A 25107-nucleotide genomic window follows, 5' to 3' on the forward strand; every position below is an offset into this window, starting at 1 on the left:
AATTGGTGCATCATCTTCTTCAGCACCACCATCCACTGCTGAGCATTCTGCTGCTTCTATTTTTGATGAGGATTGTTATGATGAGGATTAGTCTTTTGTGACTTGTCTCTATAGTTCTTGCAGCCTTATAGTCTTTATTGTACTTGCAGCCTCATATACTAATATAAATAAAGGCTGATTTTGGATTTTCCAGTTCCTATATTTTTATTTTCATTATGTGATTATTCATGACTCATGAGTAAATGTGATGTATATTTAATCTTAATGTTTAAATGTTATAATGTAAAATTGTAAATGTATCATTAATGCTTTATGATTGCACAATGCACATATATATATTAATAATTTTTAAATATTTTTAATATCTATCTATATATATATATATATATATATATATATATATTCGTGTTTCCCCGTTTCCAAAATTTGGGGAGGTCGCGTTTCATATCGCTTTCCGTTTCGGAAACTCGTTTCCGTTTCCCCGTTTCGTGCAACTTAGCTTCCTTCCCTTCGCATGTGTGGAGAGAGAAACTGCCCAAAAATCTACACCCAATTAGACGAGAAGAGAGAGATGTGTGAAGATGAAGTGTGTCCAAATGAGGATGAGGTATCATGTATTTATAGGCTAACATTGAGGATGAATAGACATGACTGTTGGGCTTCTGAGCCTACATGAGTTTGTTGGCCGACCTTGACAATTTGTCCATAATCAAAATAAATTCATAACTTCATTTGTACATGTCAAAATCGGATGATCTTTAGATCAATCCTACACCTCTTGGATAGAGGAATCCAAGAAAAATATCAGTTGTCATAAATAAGATGACCCATGTGGAGTTTGGCCCTAGTTGCCAATTTTAACACTCCCTCACAACTAGGGACAACTCCACCTGCTAATCCATCTACCAATCTGTACTATCTTTGCCATCCATGCACTGCTCTGCTCTGCTGAACTATGAAGAAGAAGAAGTGATCGAGAATGTATCATACCATTCTTTATTGACCCGAAGTCAATTCCAATCAAAAGAGAGTGTCTCATACCACTCTTACTAAACCGAAATCAGTTCCTATTGATTCCAAATCAATATCGGACATCCTAGCATAGGGAGTATGGTAGTACATGATGTGTCCATCGGTAGTACTATAGTCCCTATCCTCATTTCCCTACTCATTGGCCAAGTGAGATGTACTTCCCATCAGTCCTAGACTGCATGGATAGGATGTCTCGACAGGAGAAGGATGAACCACTCGTCCTGCTCACATGTCACCAAGGGGTGTCACAAGGGAAGGATAACCACTCACCCTGTACACAAGAAACCACTAGGGGAAGGCTGAACCACTCACCTTATGGTTTCTCACTGCTCCAAGAAGTACCCCAAGCCCCCCGGAGCTCCTAGATCTCAATGTCCATCTCCTACAAGACCCTCATAAGAAGGTCTCACCACCACTCCAAGTCGTTCTCGGAAGGCCAGGAATTTGACCTTCCCCAGGGGCTTTGTCAAAATATCAGCGACCTGCTCATCAGTCTGTTACGAACATAAATTGTATAAAATAAAATAGATTGATTATGTTAACTAGTGATTAGTTAAGTGAAAAGGCATTTCTAAAGGACATGCCCAGTCATGAAAGGACACCTGCTTAGGTATATATGCGGGTCTTCATTGTAACATTCATCACTCATACATTTTTATATATATAATAAATTATTCTTACAAATACCTCATGTACTTTTACATTCAAGTCTACAAGCTCTCAGTTTTTATGCTTTAGTGGTATCAGAGCCATGGCGCACAATATAATCATGCGAGTCTTTGAATGTTGTTCACCGCACAATATGCCATCATGTTTACATCCCGAATGCGTTGATCAGTTTAGTAAAATTCAAGAAGCATTTCAACATTTAGAAAAATCATATGCAGAAGTTAAAGCATGTCGAAAGGAAATCAATAATAAGGAAGATGATAGCAATGGTGAAACAAAACAAGATGAAGCATTAGATGATTATAATGTTGAAGATGAAGATGTCGCAGAAAATGATCTAGATGATGATTCTGATGAAGCTGATACAGATCAAGATGAGGATTCAAATAAAGCTGATCTTGATGTGGATGAGGATGATCTAGATCAAGATAATGATTCTGATGAAGCTAATATAGATCAAGATGAGGATTCTGATGAATCTAGTCTTGATATGGATGAGAATGTTGCAGAAGATTCTCGAGCCGAAATTTCAGAAGGTAAGGTCGAAGATGTTGTAGTTGTGGTAAAGGTCAAGATGGAAGAACAAAGCACTGAAGATGATACTCTCGTTGAGGACACAATGTCAGAAAGTGATGGTCTACCCTTGGAGGAAGAGAATGACTTCTCAGATATATTTAGAAGTGAATTTGTGGAAGATAATTCAGAAGAAGAAGATGATGTTGGTAATGCTTTGCAAGGCCAAAATAAGACACTGCAGTTAAAGATTGATAAGCACAAGAAACAGTTAGAGATACTTAAACAGAAGGATCCTAAATTTTTGAAATTTTTAAAAGAACATGAAAAGGAACTTCTTCAATTCAATCATGAATATAACACTGACTCTGAAGAAGACAAAGAGAATCTCAAGGAAGGTGTTCTGAAGCCTGGTCAACTAGAAGAGAGTGACAACAAAAGTTTGAAATCAAAAAAGGTCCACCGAGGTCAAGGAGGGTGGCCACGCGACCTCCTTGTCCTAATGCAGGGTTTTCTAAAAATGAAAATGAATAATGCAGAAGTGTATGGTTATTAGTTCGTAAGGTAAGATATCCTAAGTTTATTTACCTAATGACATCCAAAACGAAAATGTTAGCTTTTCGTTTACAATGTACATCGGTAACATAACTGTCATACCTCAACCTGACTATAACTTTTAAGGGGTCATCTGTATCCATACCCCGAATAAATTACAAGGGTATGGGTTAAATCTTTAGCTTGTATGATTACCAGCATTGACAACTTGGCAATAAATTGCAAGCAGTTTGCTATTGGTTCTAACATGCTGGTGCCTCCACTGATTGGCGCATGAATTAGCTAATTGAATTTCCAAAAGTCAAAAGTATTCAACTCATAAGTAGTTCTTCCTTCGGGTGATGGAAGTGTGCTAAATTATGGGTTCCTGCCATGACAAAAACCTAAGGGCAGAATGTCACACCCTTATACAGGTGAGCACTGATTTTAATGCCTGCACATTTACAATATATACTTTGAATTGGAAAAATGAAATTGCCAACTGCGATGAATATTCACCATGATTATAATCCAAATGCTCCATTTACCTACAAGAGGAATGATAACTAAAAGAGGTCAAGTTTAAGAGCATGTGGAGAAGGAGCAAGGGTCTTGTCAACTAACTCTCCACTTGGCTTTTATGAGGCATCATCTTATGGAAGATCCAATGAGACATGACAATATCTTAATTAAAGAACAAGGGAGATCTAAGTATAGGTTGATCATATATATATATATATATATATATATATATATATATATATATATATATATATTTGTTTTTTTTTTTTTTTGAACTCTTGCATTTTCCTTAGTTGTTACATATTTATCTACTCTTTGGTTTTGGCCTCATGGAATTTGGAAGCAATACAAAATTTCCAATTTATCTTTTTCCCATTGTAATTCAAGTAACTATGGATGCTAGTTAAAGATATCCAGGAGTTTTACTTTGGAGAATGAGGTTGATAATTATCAATGAATCCCCAAGTGGTCAATCTCAAACCTTAATGAAATTGGTTGACATTAGACATTGAAGCAAATCATTAACTTCAATTACATTGTTTGAGGCTATATCGAGGCTCAATATAGATTTGAATACAATTATCCCCTAAAATTATAAAAACTCCTTCAACACTTGCTACCTCATTTAATAATATAAAATATTAACTATAATAAATAATACCATTAATAATATTAAATATATTCTTACATACAGACTGGCATTATCTTTTATGCAATTCAAATGTAGTACAGCACTGAGCAAATGCTGTAGTCTGTAGTGCATACTATATGTTGGATGCCCGTTTTTGGGTGCAGCTGAATCCAAATTCTGAAAGATGTCACTTGGGGTTTTCAAGTAAATCTGATATGTAAATGTACAGAGAATCCAACTACATGCAATACTGGATCACCGCTTAACTGAGACTCCTATTATTAAGTATATATTTTGAATGACATGCTAATAGTAAGAGCCTTGTATCTATGAAAAATGAACCACTTCTAGCCTACGACACTCACAAAGGCTTTCGTTATCATAGTAATAAGCGTTGAACCTTTTTGGCATTTGAGTTTATTGCTCGGTGTAAGTTAAACGTGATCCCGCGACTTACTGTCACCGTAAGTTTCGGAAGCTCTAATTTAGAATGCTGTAAATTTTGGCAGATGGAAAAATTAATATTAATAAACCGCTGGATAATACATATATGAATTTTTTTTTTTTTTAAATTTTAATTGAATTATTAATAAGGGTTAGACGGCTGTGGTAGTTTATGACGCCCACCGTGCGGCTCCAGAACCCACGACCACAAGGTTAAGAGTCTTGCGCTCTGCCAACAGAGCTAGACGGCTGTGATAACTACGCCCAAGTCCAGCAGCGTCCATTGACATAGCTGGGGTAGAATTCATTTGGGTCATATCTTTGAGGAGACAACGAAACTCTGGTCTGCGATTTTCTATAAAATAATTTTTTTTTATATAAAATAATTTCCAAAAACATATATATTTTCTATAAATTATTTTAGATGAGAAAAAATATTATTTAAAATATCAAATTCATTCCATCGTTACGATCGCAATGTATAAATTTCAGGTCAATCGATGGTAAGTTGCCGTTTAAATCCGCGTCCTCTTTTCCCATCGTCATTGTCTATCACTTAATAAGGAAGGCGGAATGTCTTTCGCCGGCTCAGAATCTGCCCCAGGCGATGTTCATCTTCGAGACCGTATGTCCTTCGTTCAATAACTTGTTGCAACTGAGAGGCAGGCGTTACGCTTACGTTGCACTTGTGGCTACTCATTCTGTTCCACACGTCTCCTCCTCTGCCAAGAAGTTGTTAAAAGATAGCGCGATCTTCTGTTTAACTTGGTTTGGGCACAGGTGTGCCATCTGAAAGATAGCGAGACCCTCTGTGGTTATCGATCTTGGTCTGGGGCTTTAAAAGAAAAGACGAGCAAGGGGTATTACTTTTCTGAGAAAATCGAATGCCAAAATTACGTTCTCTGGGGTTTTAAAAGAAAAGAAGAGCAAGGGGTATTACTTTTCTGAGAAAATCGAATGCCAAAATTACGTTCTCTGGGGTTTTAAAAGAAAAGAAGAGCAAGGGGTATTACTTTTCTGAGAAAATCGAATGCCAAAATTACGTTCTCTGGGGTTTTAAAAGAAAAGAAGAGCAAGGGGTATTACTTTTCTGAGAAAATCGAATGCCAAAATTACGTTCTCTGTGATCTGTTCTGTTGCTAAGGCCAGCGAAGTGTTAAGGGCAAGATAAACGATGCACATTTCTTCCATACTCAATTCTGAAGCAGACATAAGAGAATCATATGTACTTTCCTGTACCCATTTCTGAAGCAGACGGAATGTGTTGTGGTCAGCGAAGTGCTGAAGTTTGGTTTTTCCGTGACTTATTTTGGTGGCCTCCGAAGTGTATAAAACAAATCTCTGGGAAATCTGATTACAAGTTCGTGGAGAAATTAACCGGTAGAGGAAGCACGTACAGGAGCGTAGGGTTGGGAGGTCCGAAGGTTTGAACAGGGCTCCGATACCATGTGTAGTGCCCTGTTTATGAATTTACAGTAACCAGATAGACACGCATATAAATTTGAAAACAGTAATACATAAAATTGAAATCTGCACCTACCTGAGCTGCTTGCCGACTTCCGATTCCGCTTCAGGACTGGTAATCCTGAACTGCTGGCTGATTTGATTCAATTCTGAGACGACCAATTCCACCCGACCTGACAGAGCAACCTGGTTGCTCAATCCAGAGAAGCTCTCCACAGAGGCTCTCTGTCCCTCCGTGCCCAGAACTCAGATCAGTCAAGACTCTGCCACTGCAAGGTTATCTCCTGGTTTTTGCTGATCAATCCTCAATCCTCCTCCGGTTTTTCCCCCCTGCTCCCGGGTCAGGCTGCTGCTATAAATATCCCCCTTTGCCTGGCGGTGGCCGCCCTCCCACTTGCAGCCACCGCCTCTCAGCATTGAAGTCTCTCGCGATATTTCCAGTGATAAATTTCAGTAGGTAGGGGTCTTTATGAGTTCAGATATTTTTATACGATTGAACAAATGTGATATCAATGTTGGCACGCTGTTTCCATAGTTCATAACTTTTAAATTTATATATATTCATAACATTCCTTTAATACATGGTATATCTTAAATGATATTTCTCATAACCTTTATTTAATATATTTTATGAAGATTAAACGATTTCTACTTATAACATTTTATCACATGTATGTTATAATTATTTAATGTTATATATATACTTATAACATTTCAAAATATGTTTATAATTATTTAATGATATATATATCTTTTAAATTATATTTGTAAGGTCTAACTATATATCATAAAGTTTAATGTATAGATATATTCATATATTATAAGGTTTAACATTTTTATTAATGGGTCAATTAGATGGGTTGTTACACAGGGCATCTATCTGTAGAAAAACAAGAGAGTGAATCCAATGGAATGCATCATTTCAAGATAACTCTACATGGTAGCAAAGGAGAACTAGACGAGTCACTTGAATTCAGGATTATTACAAGCAGCACTGACTCCATGTGCCCTTCAATTCAAAGTTCCATATTCCCCAACTGCAGTCGTTCCTCGTTGCAACGCAACTACCCGCTCTTCTCTCATTGTCTCTGTTGCGTGGTCTATCGAGTCGTCAACGTCAACACCTCCACCATTCTCCGCTCCTGCACCAACGGCAACAGCGCTTACATGTCCGCATGTACCGAGGGCAACAACACACACAACACGTTGTGCCCTGTAGCCAGTTCTCCACTCCTGCACCGACGACAACAGCATACGTAGCATCATTAAAGACCAAGTTGTCCTAAACGACGTGCTTCGGTCAACCGCTGGTGTCATTTCAATCGGCCGTATACGCGTAAGCTATCCGGTTAAATTCATATAAATTAATTAAAATCAATTAATCAATTCATATAAATTAATTAATTTATATCATTTAATTAATTTAAAAAAAAAAGTATTATTATTATTATATTAAAAGAAACAAATTATTATATTCAAAAAATAATAATAATTTACTATTATTATATTCAAAAAGATATATTATCAAAAAAAAAAATCGATAACCTTGGATTCAAAACAAGAATACCAACGAATTATACAAACGGAGGTACCAGTGACGTCGAGTTACATACGCCGAGATGACAAGCACAAGATGAAGAAATTGTTTGCAATACAGCTTTGAGGACAAAGCTTTTGAAGGAAGGGGCAATGTTACGAACATAAATTGTATAAAATAAAATAGACATAAATAAATATACATACTAAATAATCAAGTAATGATTATGTTAAGTAGTGATTAGTTAAGTGAAAAGGCATGTCTAAAGAACATGCCCAGTCACGAAAGGACACCTGCTTAGGTATATATGCGGGTCTTCATTGTAACATTCATCACTTATACATTTTTATATATATAATAAATTATTTTTACAAATACCTCTTGTGTATTTGTACATTCAAATCTACAGCTATCAGTTTTTATGCTTCACTGTCCTAATGTGATGGACGCTTATTACTCCTCATTGTACCATATCCTGGATAAAGTGGTACCTGATATCTATATGCTTGGCGCGATCATGAAACACAAGATTCTCTAATAATCGGATCCCACTCTGGTTGTCACAGAGGATCATGGTGGTATCCAGCACATGTCCAAATAGCTCACTAAAAAGCTTCCTCAACCAGACAGCTTCACAGGAGGCCATACTAGCAGTTATGTATTCAGCCTCGGCAGTGCTCAAGGCAACCGATTTTTGCTTCCTTCTCATCCAGGATATCGAAGCAGAACCCAAAGAAAAACAACATCCAGAAGTGTTGTTGCGATCCAACACACTGCCAGCCCAATCAACATTAGAATAACCATGCAGCCTCACATTTCCGGCAGTGTATCTCAATCCATGAGTGATTGTGCCCAAAGAGATATCTCAGAAGATTCTTGGTAGCAATCAAATGTATATGATGAGGCTCAACCATGTATTGGCTCAATGTGTTAACTCCAAAACATATGTCCCGACGGGAATTCACTAAGAACATTAGTGCTCCTATGAGTTGACGATACTCTGAAGCATTTCCCAATTCAGGTCCAGCAGCACTACCACATAACTTCTTAAAGTGAAGTTCCATCGAAGTAGTCACAGGCTTGCAGTCCACCATCCCAAATCTTTCCAATATCTTCACAACATATTTTCCTTGAGAGAGGAAAATTTCACCTGGATTTTGCTAGACCTCCAACCCTAGGAAGTAGTGCATCAGTCCTAGGTCCTTCATCTCAAATTCAGAAGCCAACTCGCTCTTACATTTGTGAATGAGAGGGTTTGCACTTGTCAGAAAGAGGTCGTCCTTCACTTCTAGTGAATCCCATCTTCATCAGATAGTTATCGATCCTTTCATACCAAACCCGGGGTACTTTCTTCAATCCATAGAGAGCTTTCTTCAACCTGCATACATGAGATTCCCGGTCATGAACCTCAAACCACTCGGGTTGTTCCACATAGACTTCCTCTTTGATCGAACCATGCAAGAAAGCGGTCTTGACATCCATCTGATGTAGGTTCCATCCTTGCAAGGTAGCAAGGGCTATGATCGAGTGGATGGTGGTGTATCGGGCAACAAGTGCAAATATCTCATCGTAATCTACACCTTCCTTTTGAGAGAAGTCTCAAGCAACAAAGCAAGCCTTGAACTTTTCTACACTTCCATCAGCTCCATGCTTGATTTTGTAGAGCTACTTAGAAGTGACAATCGATTTGTCTTGTTGTCTAGGGACCACATCCGAGACACCATTCTTCATAATTGACTCGTATTCTTCATTCATAGCATCCTTCCATACTTGTTGCTTCACAACTTCTTCGAATGATGAAGTCCCATTTTGAATGATAGTGCTTGTTGACCACTACCGGTCAACCGCCCATAGCAGTACACTCCCTTTTTCTTTGCAAAAAGGGTAGCGCTTGATCGACATGTCCTTGCCATCCTTCAGTCATCGACAGCTTGATCAATTTATGTTGTAAACCCAGTCTGCATGTATAAATTGTAAATAATCTTAGCAGATATGAGTCATGTCTGTAAATTGCCTAGGTGGACCTAATTTTCTAAGTGATAATCTATGTCTCGGAAAGTTTTTCGTCTCACCGATCCATGATCGGCAGAGTTTTCCTTCAGCCTAACCCCAAAGTCGGGATGGATTTTGTCACTAGAATCTTAGGAGAATCCTAGTGTGTTAATCTTCTAGATTATAGTTGTGTCGCAGAACTGGGTGGTTTATGAGGGTCTGTTTCAAATGGGTTCTCCCCCTTGAGATGTAAAGTTGTAAAAGTCATGATGTAAAGTGTCTTGAGGGATAGAAAATGTTTTAGTCCCCTCATAAGTTTTAAGTCCTAGGTCCTAGGTGATTTTTTTCCAAAGGCTAAAGTTCGAGGATCCATTTAAAAAATAAATTAAGAAAATAATAAAATTAAATAAATAAATAAAAATAATAAAATAAAGCAAAACCCTAAAAATAATAAAATAATAATATTTTTGAGTAAATAAATGCAGAATTTCATTTTTAATGAATTAACAAATTCGACGAATGAGATTAAGAGATGTCTTGATCCTCATCAACAGTCGAGATCATTTCAACATGGATCACTCGAACTAGCCGTTGGGATTTTTTTTCCTTTAAATAGGGTCCTAGGGGGTCATTTGAGATCATAGAATCTGTGAGTCTTGTGCTGAAGAAGCTCTCTTGTAATCTGTTTCTGGTTAATAAAAGAAAACTTTGGGGTTCAAATCTTGCTGGTGTTACTCTCTAGAAGCGCTGTGAGCTAATTTATTTCCTGCATATTTTAATTTTCAGCCATTAATAACAGCTTATTATAGAGTATTGTTGAGCACAGGTATCTTGTTCACTTACTAGGGTTTGAATGGTATTAGGGTTTCTGGAGTAATGGCGGGTATCTCTATTGCTTTTTGAGATCTAGTATTATTTTCTCTCTCTTTACTGATGGTTGAAGTGAGTTGTGCAGGAAACCCTTATTAAGGAAGATTAGCGAGTGTTAGGGGAAGTTCTCGGCTGAACCAGCCAACTCCCGCAAGCATTTTTTTTCTGAGCCCAGCTGGTTTTGATCCTGGGTCTATCATTCAGTTTATTTTTCTAGATTGCATGAGAGATTTTCTGAAGTTCTTCATAATAGAATCTGAAACTTTCGATAATATTTCTGCTGTTATCGCTAAATCTGGTTGTTAAAAGAGTCAAACGCTGTAATTTTGTTTAGATAATCTGGGGTTTCAAATTTTGTTTTATGCATATATTATCTTCTGGGTTTTTGTTTGCAGGTTACAGGTGCAATTTTTTTTTAGGAAATAGCTTCTGGGTTTTTCCCTCTTCATCTTCCTGTTGCCATCTCTTCAACACTGCTTCAGGCCAGCTCTTTCTTTCTCATCATCAAACAATAGGGGCCAGCAGCACACCATACGTTCTGTTTTTTTTAGTGAGGCCTCTCACGCTGCCGCCATCAAATCTCACTCAGATCTGCATATAAAAAATAAAAAATAGAGGTTGTCGGCCCTTCAATTATCCTCAGTCACCTGCGTGCTGCGTCTTTCTCCCGCTGCAAAAAAATTTCTGCCATCGAATGACCTCCCAACGTCAAACAACAACCGCATCTGAGCAATGCTGGAAGGTTTACGTGAACGCTTGAATCTCCAATCTGTAAAGTCACATTTTAATTTCTATTGTCGTAAGCATACCCTTCCGCACCTGCACGTTAGTTATTCTCTGTTCTCAGCCGCAGGTTGATCCTCCCTTCTGCGATTTTCTTTTTTCTCCCCTCCAGCATGGCTATGGCTGGCATTTGCAAACACGCAGTCCCCTTGCCGCTAACCTACATAAGCACAAACGTAGCAGCAAAAGGGTTAACCGTTTTCAAATCGCAGGCATCATGATTTGGATGACACTCGCATTGAGTCAGCACGTCGGCCATAAACCTGCAAACACCAAACAAATTCCAGTTTTGGGATCTGATGTACGTTGAATGATCACACCTTTCGCGCGGGCATCAGGTAAGCTCCAGCACGATTTAAAGTTTCCGACCTTTGCTGGACGGTGAGTATTCGAAACTGTGTATTTCCCTGAGCATATCTTATCAGCGCGTTTTGTATTTTTTGTAAAAGGTTTAACATAATTCTATGCGTAGGTAGTGTTACGGTTCTTTTAAAAAACAAAAAAATTTTGATTTCATATACATTCATTTGAACGTAGATTTCTTTTAGTCTAGTATTCGTTTAATTTGTAGGACTTACGTTTTAGATTTAGTTAGGGTATTAATTTTTTTTAATTTAATTGTTTTATAATTAGAATTATATGCGGTTTTAGTTTTGTTTGTTTTATGTCATAAAAAAAAAGAAAAGAAGGTTCATGAAAAGTTCTCTTGTTTTTAGTTTAAATTTAGACTAGTTTTTTTTTTTTTTTTTTTTTTTTTTTTTTTTTTTTTTTTATTTAAAGTTTTAGTTTTATACTTTAGTTTGAGTTTTATTTTTATTAATTATAAAAAGTACAAAAATTATAAAAAATAAAAATATATATATATAAACCTTTTTATTTAGACTTTATAGTCTTGTTTTATTTTGAAAAGCGTAAAAAAAAAATTGTGGGAAATTTTTGCCAGACTCAGTTTTTCTCAGGAAATTATCACGTTATATTTTTCATGCTGAGATTCAAAAGTCTGCACGCGAATGATCATCTTGAAGATTTAGCGGTTGTTTAAAGCATTTATCTCTTCAAAATTGTTAATTACTGGATATCGTTATTGAGCTTTGGTCATTATAAAAACTTTGTGGTTTTACTGGATATTTAGCATCGTTCAAGTTATTTGATGATAAATGATTGCTGTTCATGGTTTATATTTCTATATCATCTAGCAAGTAATCGTTTAATCATAAATCTTATAAGGCACTGGTCCGCTAAATTAATAAAATCATTTTAGTGCTGGTAGTGTTTCGTGTCTCCCAAACCAACTGGTCGACAGTTGGTCTTCATCACCTCATAGGGTCTACCCCCCTTAGCCGCGGGAGACAGGCTTAAACGGAGAGATCGGGGATCAGGGTGACAGCCCTCGATCTGAGCGTTGTCGTGACAATCTGTGCGACAACATTTTTTGGCGCCGTTGCCGGGGACAGAGTTTTTTTGTTCCTGGCGTTTCAACGACATTCATCTTCTCATTTTTCATCATTCTCATCATTCTTTCTCATCTCGCGTTTGAGCTAGCAGATTCAACATTTTTTGGCATCATTTGGATCTTATTGTTCGTCATATCAGCAACTTCTCTTCGATTTGCTTCTTGTTTGGGTGGCGACTCCATTTTCCTATTTTTCCCAGACAACAAACCTCCCTCATATCTACGTGTTGGATGCTTTTTGGATCTTAGAATTAGATTCATTGTTCAAGTGGCGACTCCACTTCTTTCATCTCTTAATTTTCTTGAGCATAAATCTCTTTCTATCATCCATTTGATCCCTTATTATTCATCATGGATTATTCATTTAAACCATGTCATTCTACTGATAATCTCCATGATTTTCCGAAAGAGGCCATTTCTAAATTATTTAAGTTCTCAGGTGGTGATTCGGTCGCTGTTAAACAGCATTTAAACAGGTTTACTTGTGTAATGATCATATATTGTAGACTTCCTCAATATAATCATGAAGATTTCAAGATGCGTCTATTTGTCCATTCTTTAAAGGGTGATGCTTTGAACTGGTTTAATAGTTTTCCTAAAGATTCCTCCATTTCTTTGCAAGACATTGTCAATGCTTTTAAAGACAGATATGGTAATCCAGATAGCTCGCCTTGTGCCCCTAAAATTGTGCAACAAAATGAAAGTAATCTTGTAAAAGGTCCAGTTGTCCAAGACAATTCTTCATATCAGAATGTGCCATCCACTTGTACCATTGCAAATCATAGTAGTGTTGACAATGAAAAGGAAGATCATAAGCAAATTATACAAGCTCTATTGCTACTGGTAAGAAATATGGAGATAAATCAAACTAATTACACCAATGATGTGAGAACTTTATGCACTCACTTGGAAAAACGTAATAGGGAGATGGAGATCATGCAAAATCAACATAGTAAGGAAATTGAAGCCATGAAGATCAATCATGACACAAAAATTAGATTCATGCAAAGCAAGATGTCAGGGGAAAATATGATGACCATGAAAGTTGATCATGATAGGGAAATTAATTCTATGCAGACCAAGTTATTAACTATGGATCAAGAAATGACTATCATGACGTTTGATCATAATAATCAGTTGGCTACCATGCAAGCAAATCATAAAGAAGAAATAAACTCCATGCAGTATTGCTTGATGAATATAAAGGAAAAGAACGATAAAGTAATAAAAGATATGGAAGAAGACCATGCCAGGCAAATCAGTGCTATAAAGGTTGAACACTCTAGTCAGATAAATGCCATTAAAATACAGGTTCAAAAGTTTCAACAATGGTCAGAGGATGAGAGAAACCACGAGACATCAATAGATCAGGAGCCTTCTCATTTGTTGCAACAAGCTCCATCTTATTATGAGGAGGTCATTGGTTCGATTGAAAGGTGGTTAATTGAAGGTGATCCAGATAAAATTAAAAACGATAAAGATCAGATGCAGGATGAAGAAAGACATGTCACGCATATCTTACATACTTCATTTGATAGCTTTGAAACAGAAAGTTCCACGTCATCAGTAATACAGCCTGCCACAGACAAAAAGCGCAAGAGAAAGAAAATGAGAAGAAGATTTGATGCATCAGACGGCCGCGAGCAGCTTGATTTTCGGATAGGAAAAAGTCCTACCATATGCAGAATTGGACATGGCACATCCGACAAGCAGCCGACAAATTTGCCTGAAAGTAGGCAAATGCTCAGTATACACTATATTGAACACATCTGATGCCGCGGGGCATCCTTTGTATTGTATTTCTAACCCTACTCCTTGTCATTTCAGCATTTCAATTCTATTTTAGGATTAGATTTGCTTTTCTAGATTAGTTAATAAATGAAGAGCTTATATCTTTCTTGTGCTTAATATTATATGACGATTTGTTGGATGGACGCTACTTATGTTTTGTTGTGTGTTGCATGGGTGCAGATTCTGGATTCTCACATTCCTACAGTGCAGCAACGTGTCCCCAAGTAGAGCCAGATGTTGACCACTACCGGTCAACCGCCCATAGCAGTACACTCCCTTTTTCTTTGCAAAAAGGGTAGCGCTTGATCGACATGTCCGTGCCATCCTTCAATCATCGACAGCTTGATCAATTTATGTTGTAAACCCAGTCTGCATGTATAAATTGTAAATAATCTTAGCAGATACGAGTCATGTCTGTAAATTGCATAGGTGGACCTAATTTTCTAAGTGATAATCTATGTCTCGGAAGGTTTTTCGTCTCACCGATCCATGATCGACAGAGTTTTCCTTCAGCCTAACCCCAAAGCCGGGATAGATTTGTCACTAGAATCTTAGGAGAATCCTAGTGTGTTAATCTTCTAGATTATAGTTGTGTCGCAGAACTGGGTGGTTTATGAGGGTCTGTGTCAAATGGGTTCTCCCCCTTGAGATGTAAAGTTGTAAAAGTCATGATGTAAAGTGTCTTGAGGGATAGAAAATGTTTTAGTCCCCTCATAAGTTTTAAGTCCTAGGTCCTAGGTGATTTTTTTCCAAAGGCTAAGTTCGAGGATCCATTTAAAAAATAAATTAATAAAATAATAAAATTAAATAAATAAATAAAAATAAAAAAATAAAGCAAAACCCTAAAAGTAATAAAATAATAATATTTTTGAGTAAATAAATGCAGAATTTCATTTTTAATGAATTAACAAATTCGACGGATGAGATTAAGAGATGTCTTGATCCTCATCAACGGTCGAGATCATTTCAACATGGATCACTCGAACTAGCCGTTGGGATTTTTTTTCCTTTAAATAGGGTCCTAGGGGGTCATTTGAGATCATAGAATCTCTGAGTCTTGTGCTGAAGAAGCTCTCTTGTAATCTGTTTCTGGTTAATAAAAGAAAACTTTGGTGTTCAAATCTTGCTGGTGTTACTCTCTGGAAGTGCAGTGAGCTAATTTATTTCCTGCATATTTTAATTTTCAGCCATTAATAACAGCTTATTATAGAGTATTGTTGAGCACAGGTATCTTGTTCACTTACTAGGGTTTGAATGGTATTAGGGTTTCTGGAGTAATGGCGGGTATCTCTATTGCTTTTTGAGATCTAGTATTATTTTCTCTCTCTTTACTGATGGCTGAAGTGAGCTGTGCAGGAAACCCTTATTAAGGAAGATTAGCGGGTGTTAGGGGAAGTTCTCGGCTGAACCAGCCAACTCCCGCAAGCATTTTTTTTGCTGAGCCCAGCTGGTTTTGATCCTGGGTCTATCATTCAGTTTATTTTTCTAGATTGCATGAGAGATTTTATGAAGTTCTTCATAATAGAATCTGAAACTTTCGATAATATTTATGTTGTTATTGCTAAATCTGGCTGTTAAAAGAGTCAAACGTTGTAATTTTGTTTAGATAATCTGGGGTTTCAAATTTTGTTTTATGCATATATTATCTTCTGGGTTTTTGTTTGCAGGTTACAGGGCAATCTTTTGTTTGCAGGTTACAGGTGCAATTTTTTTTTAGGAAATAGCTTCTGGGTTTTTCCCTCTTCATCTTCCCGCTGTCATCTCTTCAACACTGCTTCAAGCCAGCTCTTTCTTTCTCATCATCAAACAATAGGTGCCAGCAGCACACCATACGTTCTGTTTTTTTTAGTGAGGCCTCTCACGCTGCCGCCATCAAATCTCACTCAGATCTGCATATAAAAAATAAAAAAATAGAGGCTGTCGGCCCTTCAGTTATCCTCAGTCACCTGCGTGTTGCGTCTTTCTCCCGCTGCAAAAAAATTTCTGCCATCGAATGACCTCCCAACGTCAAACAGCAACCGCATCTGAACAACGCTAGAAGGTTTACGTGAACGCTTGAATCTCCAATCTGTAAAGTCACATTTTAATTTCTGCAGTCGTAAGCATACCCTTCCGCACCTGCACGTTAGTTATTCTTTGTTCTCAACCGCAGGTTGATCCTCCCTTCTGCGATTTTCTTTTTTCTCCCCTCCAGCGTGGCTATGACTGGCATTTGCAAACACGCAGTCCCCTTGCCGCTAACCTGCATAAGCACAAACGTAGCAGCAAAAGTGATAATGCACGTCGGCCATAAACCTGCAAACACCAAACAAATTCCGGTTTTGGGATCTGATGTACGTTGAATGATCACACCTTTCGCGCGGGCATTAGGTAAGCTCCAGCACGATTTAAAGTTTCCGACCTTTGTTGGACGGTGAGTATTCGAAACTGCGTATTTCCCTGAGCATATCTTATCAGCGCGTTTTGTATTTTTTGTAAAAGGTTTAACATAGTTCTATGCGTAGGTAGTGTTACGGTTCTTTTAAAAAACAAAAAAAAAAATTCATTTCATATATATTCATTTGAACGTAGATTTCTTTTAGTCTAGTATTCGTTTAATTTGTAGGACTTACGTTTTAGATTTAGTTAGGGTATTAAATTTTTTTTAATTTAATTGTTTATAATTAGAATTATATGCGTTTTTAGTTTTGTTTGTTTTATGTCATAAAAAAAAGAAAAGAAGGTTCATGAAAAGTTCTCTTTTTTTTAGTTTAAATTTAGACTAGTTTTTTTTTTTTTGGTTTTATTTAAAGTTTTAATTTTATACTTTAGTTTGAGTTTTATTTTTATTAATTATAAAAAGTACAAAAATTATAAAAAATAAAAAAATATATATATAAACCTTTTTATTTAGACTTTATAGTCTTGTTTTATTTTGAAAAGCGTAAAAAAAAAAAAAAAAAAAATCTTGGAAATTTTTGCCAGACTCAATTTTTCTCGGGAAATTATCACGTTATATTTTTCATGCTGAGATTCAAAAGTCTGCACGCGAATGATCATCTTGAAGATTTAGCGGTTGTTTAAAGCATTTATCTCTTCAATATTGTTAATTACTGGATATCATTATTGAGCTTTGGTCATTATAAGAACTTTGTGGTTTTACTGGATATCTAGCATCGTTCAAGTTATTTGATGATAAATGATTGTTGTTCATGGTTTATATTTCTATATCATCTAGCAAGTAATCGTTTAATCATAAATCTTATAAGGCACTGGTCCGCTAAATTAATAAAATCATTTTAGTGCTGGTAGTGTTTCGTGTCTCCCAAACCAACTGGTCGACAGTTGGTCTTCATCACCTCATAGGGTCTACCCCCCTTAGCCGCGGGAGACAGGCTTAAACGGAGAGATCGGGGATCAGGGTGACAGCCCCCGGTCTGAGCGTTGTCGTGACAATCTGTGCGACAACCGTGCTCATGGTGGTCAAATATCCTTGATACTTGTTCGACTTCTTGCTTTCACGGAAAGTCCCCCTTGGTGCAATGTGCCTCTCAGCATCTTCAAGAGTCTCCCTAAGCCATGAGGGTCTCCTCCTGGAGGAGGAATCCTCATGAGGGAGTGGAACAATAGGATCCATAGGTTCATCAACATCAGGCATCGCTTCGTCCTCTTCTTCGCCCTAATTTCTTGTGTCAGCTTCTTTATCCTTCCTTAAGATAGGAAGGTTGTTGATCTTCCTGAGAGCCATATCTTCGTCAAAGGTGACATCATGACTTATCTCAACTTCCTTTTGACTAGCCACATAAATTCTATATCCCTTAGAATTTTCACTATAGCCCACAAAGATTCCTTTCTTCCCAAATGCACCCAATTTGCTTCTTTTCTCTTTTGGCACATGAAAATATATGGGCTTCCAAAAATTCTAAAATGAGAGACATCAGGTTTCTTACCAATGAACATTTCTTCGGGAGGCTTGGAGTCCAAAGCTTGATGAGGGCATCGGTTTTGAACATACACAGCAGAGTTTGCAGCACCAACCCATAGAAACTTCAAAAGGCCTTGATCATGAAGCTTGGCATGGATAACTTCTACAATGGAGTGATTCTTCCTTTTGGCCACACCATTCTGCTCGGGAGTGTATGGCGTTGTAGTCTCCCTCTTAATGCCAATTTCTCTACAATAATCTTGGAATACATTGGATTCAAACTCGGTCCCATTATCAGTCCTCAATATCTTAATTTTCTACTCCAATTGGTTTTCAATCAAGGCTTTGAAATGTCGGAACCAGGTGAACACTTCATCCTTCTTCTTCAAGAAGTAGATCCAGGTCTTGCGAGAATAATCATCCACAAAGGTGAGATAATATAAGTATCCTCCCAAGGAGTTTACGGGCATCATACTAGATATGTCGGAGTGGATCAATTGCAATATGTCCATGGTCTTGTTATTACTTGAGGGGAATGGTCCCCTTGTAAGTTTTCCTTCGGCACATCCCGGACATACATCTTCATGCTCTACTTTGAATTTGGGCATACCTGTAACCATCTATCTCACATCGGGTACGGCCTTATAATGAAGATGGGCCAACCTCCGATGCCATAGTTTAGATTGTATAGATGTGTCCCAAGACATGGCTCCCAATGAACTTCCTCCAAATTGATACAAAGTGTCAACCCTAAACCCAAGAGTATAAGCATCCTTGAAATTTCTTTTCCAAACACGTACCTTTCCATTGATGAAAGCCACCTTGAATGCTTTATCTTCCATTGTTGAAATGGACACCAGGTTCTTCATCAGATCGGGTACATATAGTACTTCTTGTAAATGAATAGTGTTGATTCAATTGAAGGGTAACATTCCCTACTCCCTTCATGAGATAGGTGGCATCGTCCCCAAGGATGATCTCCCAAGTTTGTCTCCTTTTCTATCAAATTAGAGAGGGCTTCCCTGTATCTGGTGAAGTGCCTTGAGGCACCACTATCAATCAGCGAATTTCCCAAAGTGTCCAGAGGAGAGGCAATGGAGAGGGTCGACATAAGATAGTACTCTTTTTGCTTATTGTTAACAACATTGGATTCATCATACATGGAGTTCCTTGATTTCTTGGAGGGTCGACCATTTCCTCGATGTCTCGCATTCCTTTTTCCTATGCGATTGGGCCTGCCATTCCTTTGATCGTTGTTGTTGTTGTTGAAGTTGCCCCTGGAGATGTTATGATAGTCATCATCTCGAGGTGTATTCCTTTTATTAGGACACTCCCTTGCATAGTGGCCAAACTTATTGCAAACAAAGCACCTGGCCTTCCTTCCTCACTTAGATCTAGGATTTCCATGGAAGTGACCTTTAGACCCTGCATTATTCCTCCTTTTGGCATGACCGGAGAATGTAGTGGGATTGCTTCTATTAGAAGGCATTTCTTGCTCCACCATTCTTGTTTCTTCTTGAATGCATCTCGAAATCAATTCTTCAAACCCTGGAGTTCAATCATTGTTGAGTATAGTGGTTCTAAATACATACCACTCAAGTGGGAGTCCTCCAAGGGTGGTGAGAGTAAGTTCCCTGTTAGGAATGACTTCTCCAATCGAGAGTAGATCATTCTTGATCTCAGTAATCCTCAAGAAAGAGGATCGAATGTCCTCGTCCTTGCCCTTCTTAATATCCTTCAACTTAATCTTGAGGAATAGAATTTGATTAGCATTACTAACCTTGAACATGTCCAACAACCTGTCATATATCTCCTTAGAGGTCTTCAATTCGGAGATATAGGCCACCAGATGCTTGTCAATGGAATCCCTGACAATCTTCTTTGCTTTCACTTCAGCCTTATTGTACTTCGTCTTCGCAGCAGTCAATTCACTTGAGAAGGCTCAAGGATTTTACCCTGCACATAATCCATCACTTCCTTCTCTTCCAAGGTCAAATCAAGAGACATCTTCCATCCATGACAGTTAGATTTATCATGGAGCTTGTCTTCAGCCGAGAAGTAGGATGAGGAACCCATTGAGTCTTTTGACCTTGTCCAACTGTCTTTGGTGATTGCTCTTTCACTCTTGCTTGGGCTTTGTCTTCACCTCAACTCTGATACCATGTTAATTTTAGGCAAAAATGGTATGTTCTATGCTTTAGAGCAATTTTACTTCAATTTCTTTATGAGCCCAATATCAATTTCAGTTTATAAATCACATCAACATGATAGTAAAATGCAGATAGAACATAAACATAAATAGTAGAAGACAAGACGACACAAGATGTGGCACCAGCCAGGGACAAACACCAATGTGGGGAAACCCTTGATCAAATCTTCTTTTATTCTTCAATAGTTCAGCAGAGAGAGATAGTACAATTTACAAATTTTGATAATTTATGACAGCAGCAAAAGAGCCCTAACCAGAAACGTCAACATTGGTCAACAGGGCAGATTTGACCCTCAAAGATTCGGTCAACTTCAGTCAACTTTGGCCTCCAAACAGCAAGATGAAACAGTGCTCAAAACAGTCAAATTCAACCCAGTCAAAGTCTATTCAAACAATCAACCTGCGATTAGCCCTAACCACAGTGAGCACTAGTCAAACAGCCTCGAATTTCATGCCCAGCATTGCGGCCTGCCCAAACAGGAATTCCTCACACCAAACCTCATTCAAAGATGGTAAACGCTTGGTCAATGCAGTCAAAACAACCTCTTGCAAATTCAGTCAACATCTGGAATAGAAAAAACCCTTCCTTCACTTCGCACGTGTGGAGAGAGAAACTGCCCAAAAATCTGTACCCAATAAGATGAGAAGACAGAGATGTGTGAAGATGAAGTGTGTGTCCAAATGAGGATGAGGCATCATGTATTTATAGGCTAACTTTGAGGATGAGTAGACGTGATTGTTGGGCTTCTAAGCCTACATGAGTTTGTTGGCCAACCTAGATAATTTGTCCATAATCAAAATAATTTCATAACTTCATTTGTACATGTCAAAATCGGATGATCTTTAGATCAATCCTACATCTCTTGAATAGAGAAATCCAATAAAAATATCAGTTGTCATAAATAAGATGACCCATGTAGAGTTTGGCCCTAGTTGCCAATTTTAACACATCCTCAAACAGATGGTCAAACAGAAGTTGTCAATAAATGTTTAGAAGCCTACCTACAAAGTTATGCAACAAAAAAACATAATAAATGGCCTCAATGGTTACATCTTGCTGAATGTTGGTACAGTTCCACTTACCACACTTTAGCAAAAATGACTCCATTTCAAGCTTTGTACGGTTACGAACCTCCTAAATGGAAGGACCTTGCCATTATCGAGAAAGTTTCTAGGAGTTAAAGATTAGATAGAAGAAACACAAAAAGTCGTCCAAGCACTAAAGAAAGATCTAAATATTGCAAGGAATCTTATAAGCAACAGGTTGACCGAAACAGAACCGAAAGAGAATTTGAAGTTGGAGAATGGTATTTGTTAAACTCCAGCCTTACAAGCAGTTGTCCTTTAAACAAAAGGGAAAAAACAAATTGGCACCAAAGTTCTATGGAACGTACCAGATTAATAAAAAGATCATCCAAGTAGCATACAGTTTCAGCCTTCTTGATAAAAGTCGTGTTCACAATGTCTTCCATGTATCTTGCCTTAAAAAAACACTTGGAAAACACCAAGTGGCACAAACAACACATTTGACATTAAATGACGAAGGGAAAATCATTTTAGAACCAAAAGGTATCATCTCCACCAAGGAAAAGAAGTTTCCATCACAAGTAATCAAAGAATACTTGATTAAGTGGAAAGACCTACCACAAGAAGAAGCTTCCTGGAAGACGAAAACGTTTTGCCAACAACACTCGTCGTTACATATGCTTTGAGGATAAAGCATCTTTTCGAGAGGAAGGCAATGTTATGTAGAAAATTAGTAATTTTGTAACTATGGATTAATTAGGCAAAAGGGCGTGATCAGAAGATCATGCCCTTTCACCAAGAGGCACCTGAAGCAGTATATAAGCCAAGTGCCCTTCTATGTAACAATTATCATTCAAGTATATATATATATATATATATATATATTCTTGTCAATTAATGATTTGCCTGCTCCATAATGTCTTCCACATGTCTTTTCTAAAGAAACCATTGGGGCAATGGGTCACATCTTCATCCGAGTTACCTCCTTTAGATGACGAAGAACAATTGGTTTTGGTTCCAGAGGAGGTACTAGAGGTGACAGAGGAAATTGAGAAGCAGAGTCATAAGAGAATATCTTGTTCGATGGAAGGATCTACCTATTGAGGACGCAACATGGGAGGGAGAGCGGATACTTCAGCATTTAGGACTACAACTGCTTGAGGACAAGCAATCTTCGGTGGGGAGGACTATAATGTCCCCACTTACTTGAGCATGGAGATACCCTTCCTACTAGCTTAATTGTCTCCTTTACGCTAGCAAAAAGGGAAAATTGCTAAGGAGACAAAGGAATATTGCCCAACTTTACTTTATGATATTATTATTGAATAAATGGGGGGCCAAAATATTATTAAATAAAAAGGAAATGACTTTATCAATAAAAATAATAAAAAAAGGGTTTCTAGAAGTTTGGAGAAGGTCCAGCTAAAATCTATAAAAGGAAAGAGGAAGTCATTTCTCAGGAATTTGATTTTGGCTTATCATTTGTGGAGAATTGCTCTGGCTCAAGGGAGTTCAGTTCAAGGGTTTCAAGAGAAATATTTCAACTAATTTTGGTGGACTTTGTGTGCCGCCCTAGTTGGATCTTCAATTGATTTCGGTGGACTTAGAGTGCCACCCTCATTGTCTCTTCAGTTGATTTCGGTGGACCTAGAGTGCAACCTTGGTTGGCTCTAAGGGGCGATCACATCAGGTCTTCCACTTGCATTCATAGATTATCAAATCTGAGGCTTATTGTTGAAGATCATATTCATCACTTAGATGTTGAATTTTTGTTGTAGGAGGTTTTGAGGCCAAACTCCTTGTTCTGAAAGGAATTTGAATTCATTATTGTAAAAGGGTTTGTTGACCATTGAAGATCACTCGAAGACTCCATGCCCGAGGATATGTCAGAGACTTCATGCACCATGAGAGTTCAAACTTCATATATTATCAGAGTTTTTAAACTCCATCTTCTTCTTCTTTTTCTTCTTCTTCTTCTTCTTCTTCTTCTATATTGTACTCAAATTCTGCAAGCCCTACAGGGATGTAAAGTGATGCAAGTATGATGAATTGAGTCATGTAACAGGCCTAGGTAACTTGGGACATTTTCATCAAGCAAGTTTACTCTAGGAAGTTTTTTTTACTTGGTTAATTATTGGTAGCTTTTAGCACTTACTAATTAATTAAGTTTTTTCTTCCAAGCTGTTACCCCAAAGTTGGAGTGTGACTTAATGGCAAGGCCTTGGGTGAGTCCCGGTGTCTAGAGTCATTGTATATTACCATACTAGATCACTCGTAAAGTTTCGTGGAATTGATTAGGTCTAGGGGTCATTTTTTTAATTTTTTTAATTTCCCACAGGACGAAAATTTTAGAAAATTCTGATTGTAAAATGTAATAAGTGATGTCTAGAGATGTTGTATGGGGTATGTGTGCTCAAAATTACACCACTCACTCTCAAATTTCTACTAAGACACACTTTGAGGCGTGATAAATAAGTCATGGACCCTCAAAACCCACTTTTCCTAAATAAATTGATCCAACAATTAAATAAATGGAGAAAAATAAATATCCACGCATGCCAAAATGAGGTGGAAATGAGGTGGAAATTCATCAAAATGTCAAAGTCAAGTTAGAAAGTGATGTGGACTCCACCTAGCCCACAAATCAGGAAAGTCGAATTTCTCAAGGAAGAGACCACAAGTTCCAAAGACAAAAATGCACTTTGGTGGAGATAACTCAAGTTTAGAGTGATCAAGAGTTTACTCAAGATATGATTTGACTTCATGGAGGAGTCAAGAAGTGGTCTCCTACCACTCTAGTCCTCTCCACATGTGTCCTCCTTCATCTTCCATGAGTCCCTCTTCTTGGATAGTGTGGGCCTAGTTGGAGAATTTGACTTGCATGTGAATTGGGATTCTCACCATTCTTCATTGGGATTTGCTCCTATTTCTCTATTTAAGTGAGTTTTGGGCTCTCACTCTGTATCTTTGGAACGAGCTATTGGACTTAAGGAGACTCTGCTTGATTGTGTACTTGCTTTCATATAATAAAAAATACTTTGGGGTATTACATTGATTGTGTTCTCCTTCTGTTAATTTTAAGCAACAATGGTATGTTCTATGCTTTAGAGCAATTTTACTTCAATTTCTTTATTAGCCCAATATCAATATCCAGTTTAGCAATCACATCAACATGATAGTAAAATATAGATAGAACATAAACATAAACAGTAGAAGACAAGACAAGACAAGAGGACACAAGATGTGGCACCAGCCAGAGACAAACCCCAATGTGGGGAAACCCTCGATCAATTCTTCTTATATTCTTCAATAGTTCAACAGAGAGAGTACAATTTACAAATCTGATAATTTATGACAGCAAAAAAGAGCCCTAATTAGAAAAGTCAACGTTGGTCAATAGGGCAAAATACTTCCTCAATTCAGCTTGGTCAAACCCAGTCAACTTCGGCCTCCAATAGCAAGTCTATGAAGCGCAAAACAGTCTGCAAAAGTCCAGTCAAAACTAGTCAACAAAAGTCAACCCTGCAGCCAACCCTAGTGCAGTCAACATTGGTCAATGCATGGGGTCAAACAGCCTCGATTTTTGTGCCTAGAATTGCGGCCTGCCCAAACAGAAATTCCTCACCCAAATCCACAGTCAAGGAAGGTCAACGCTAGTTAATGCAGCCCAAGAAAACAACCTCTGAAATTCGGTCAAACTGGTCAACGCCTAAAACAGAAAATCGTCCTCCTT

Source organism: Pinus tabuliformis, chromosome 5_2 (genome assembly GCF_031772625.1).
Source record: "Pinus tabuliformis cultivar Carrire ecotype Pingquan chromosome 5_2, CPIR1, whole genome shotgun sequence".
Taxonomy (NCBI): Eukaryota; Viridiplantae; Streptophyta; class Pinopsida; order Pinales; family Pinaceae; genus Pinus; species Pinus tabuliformis.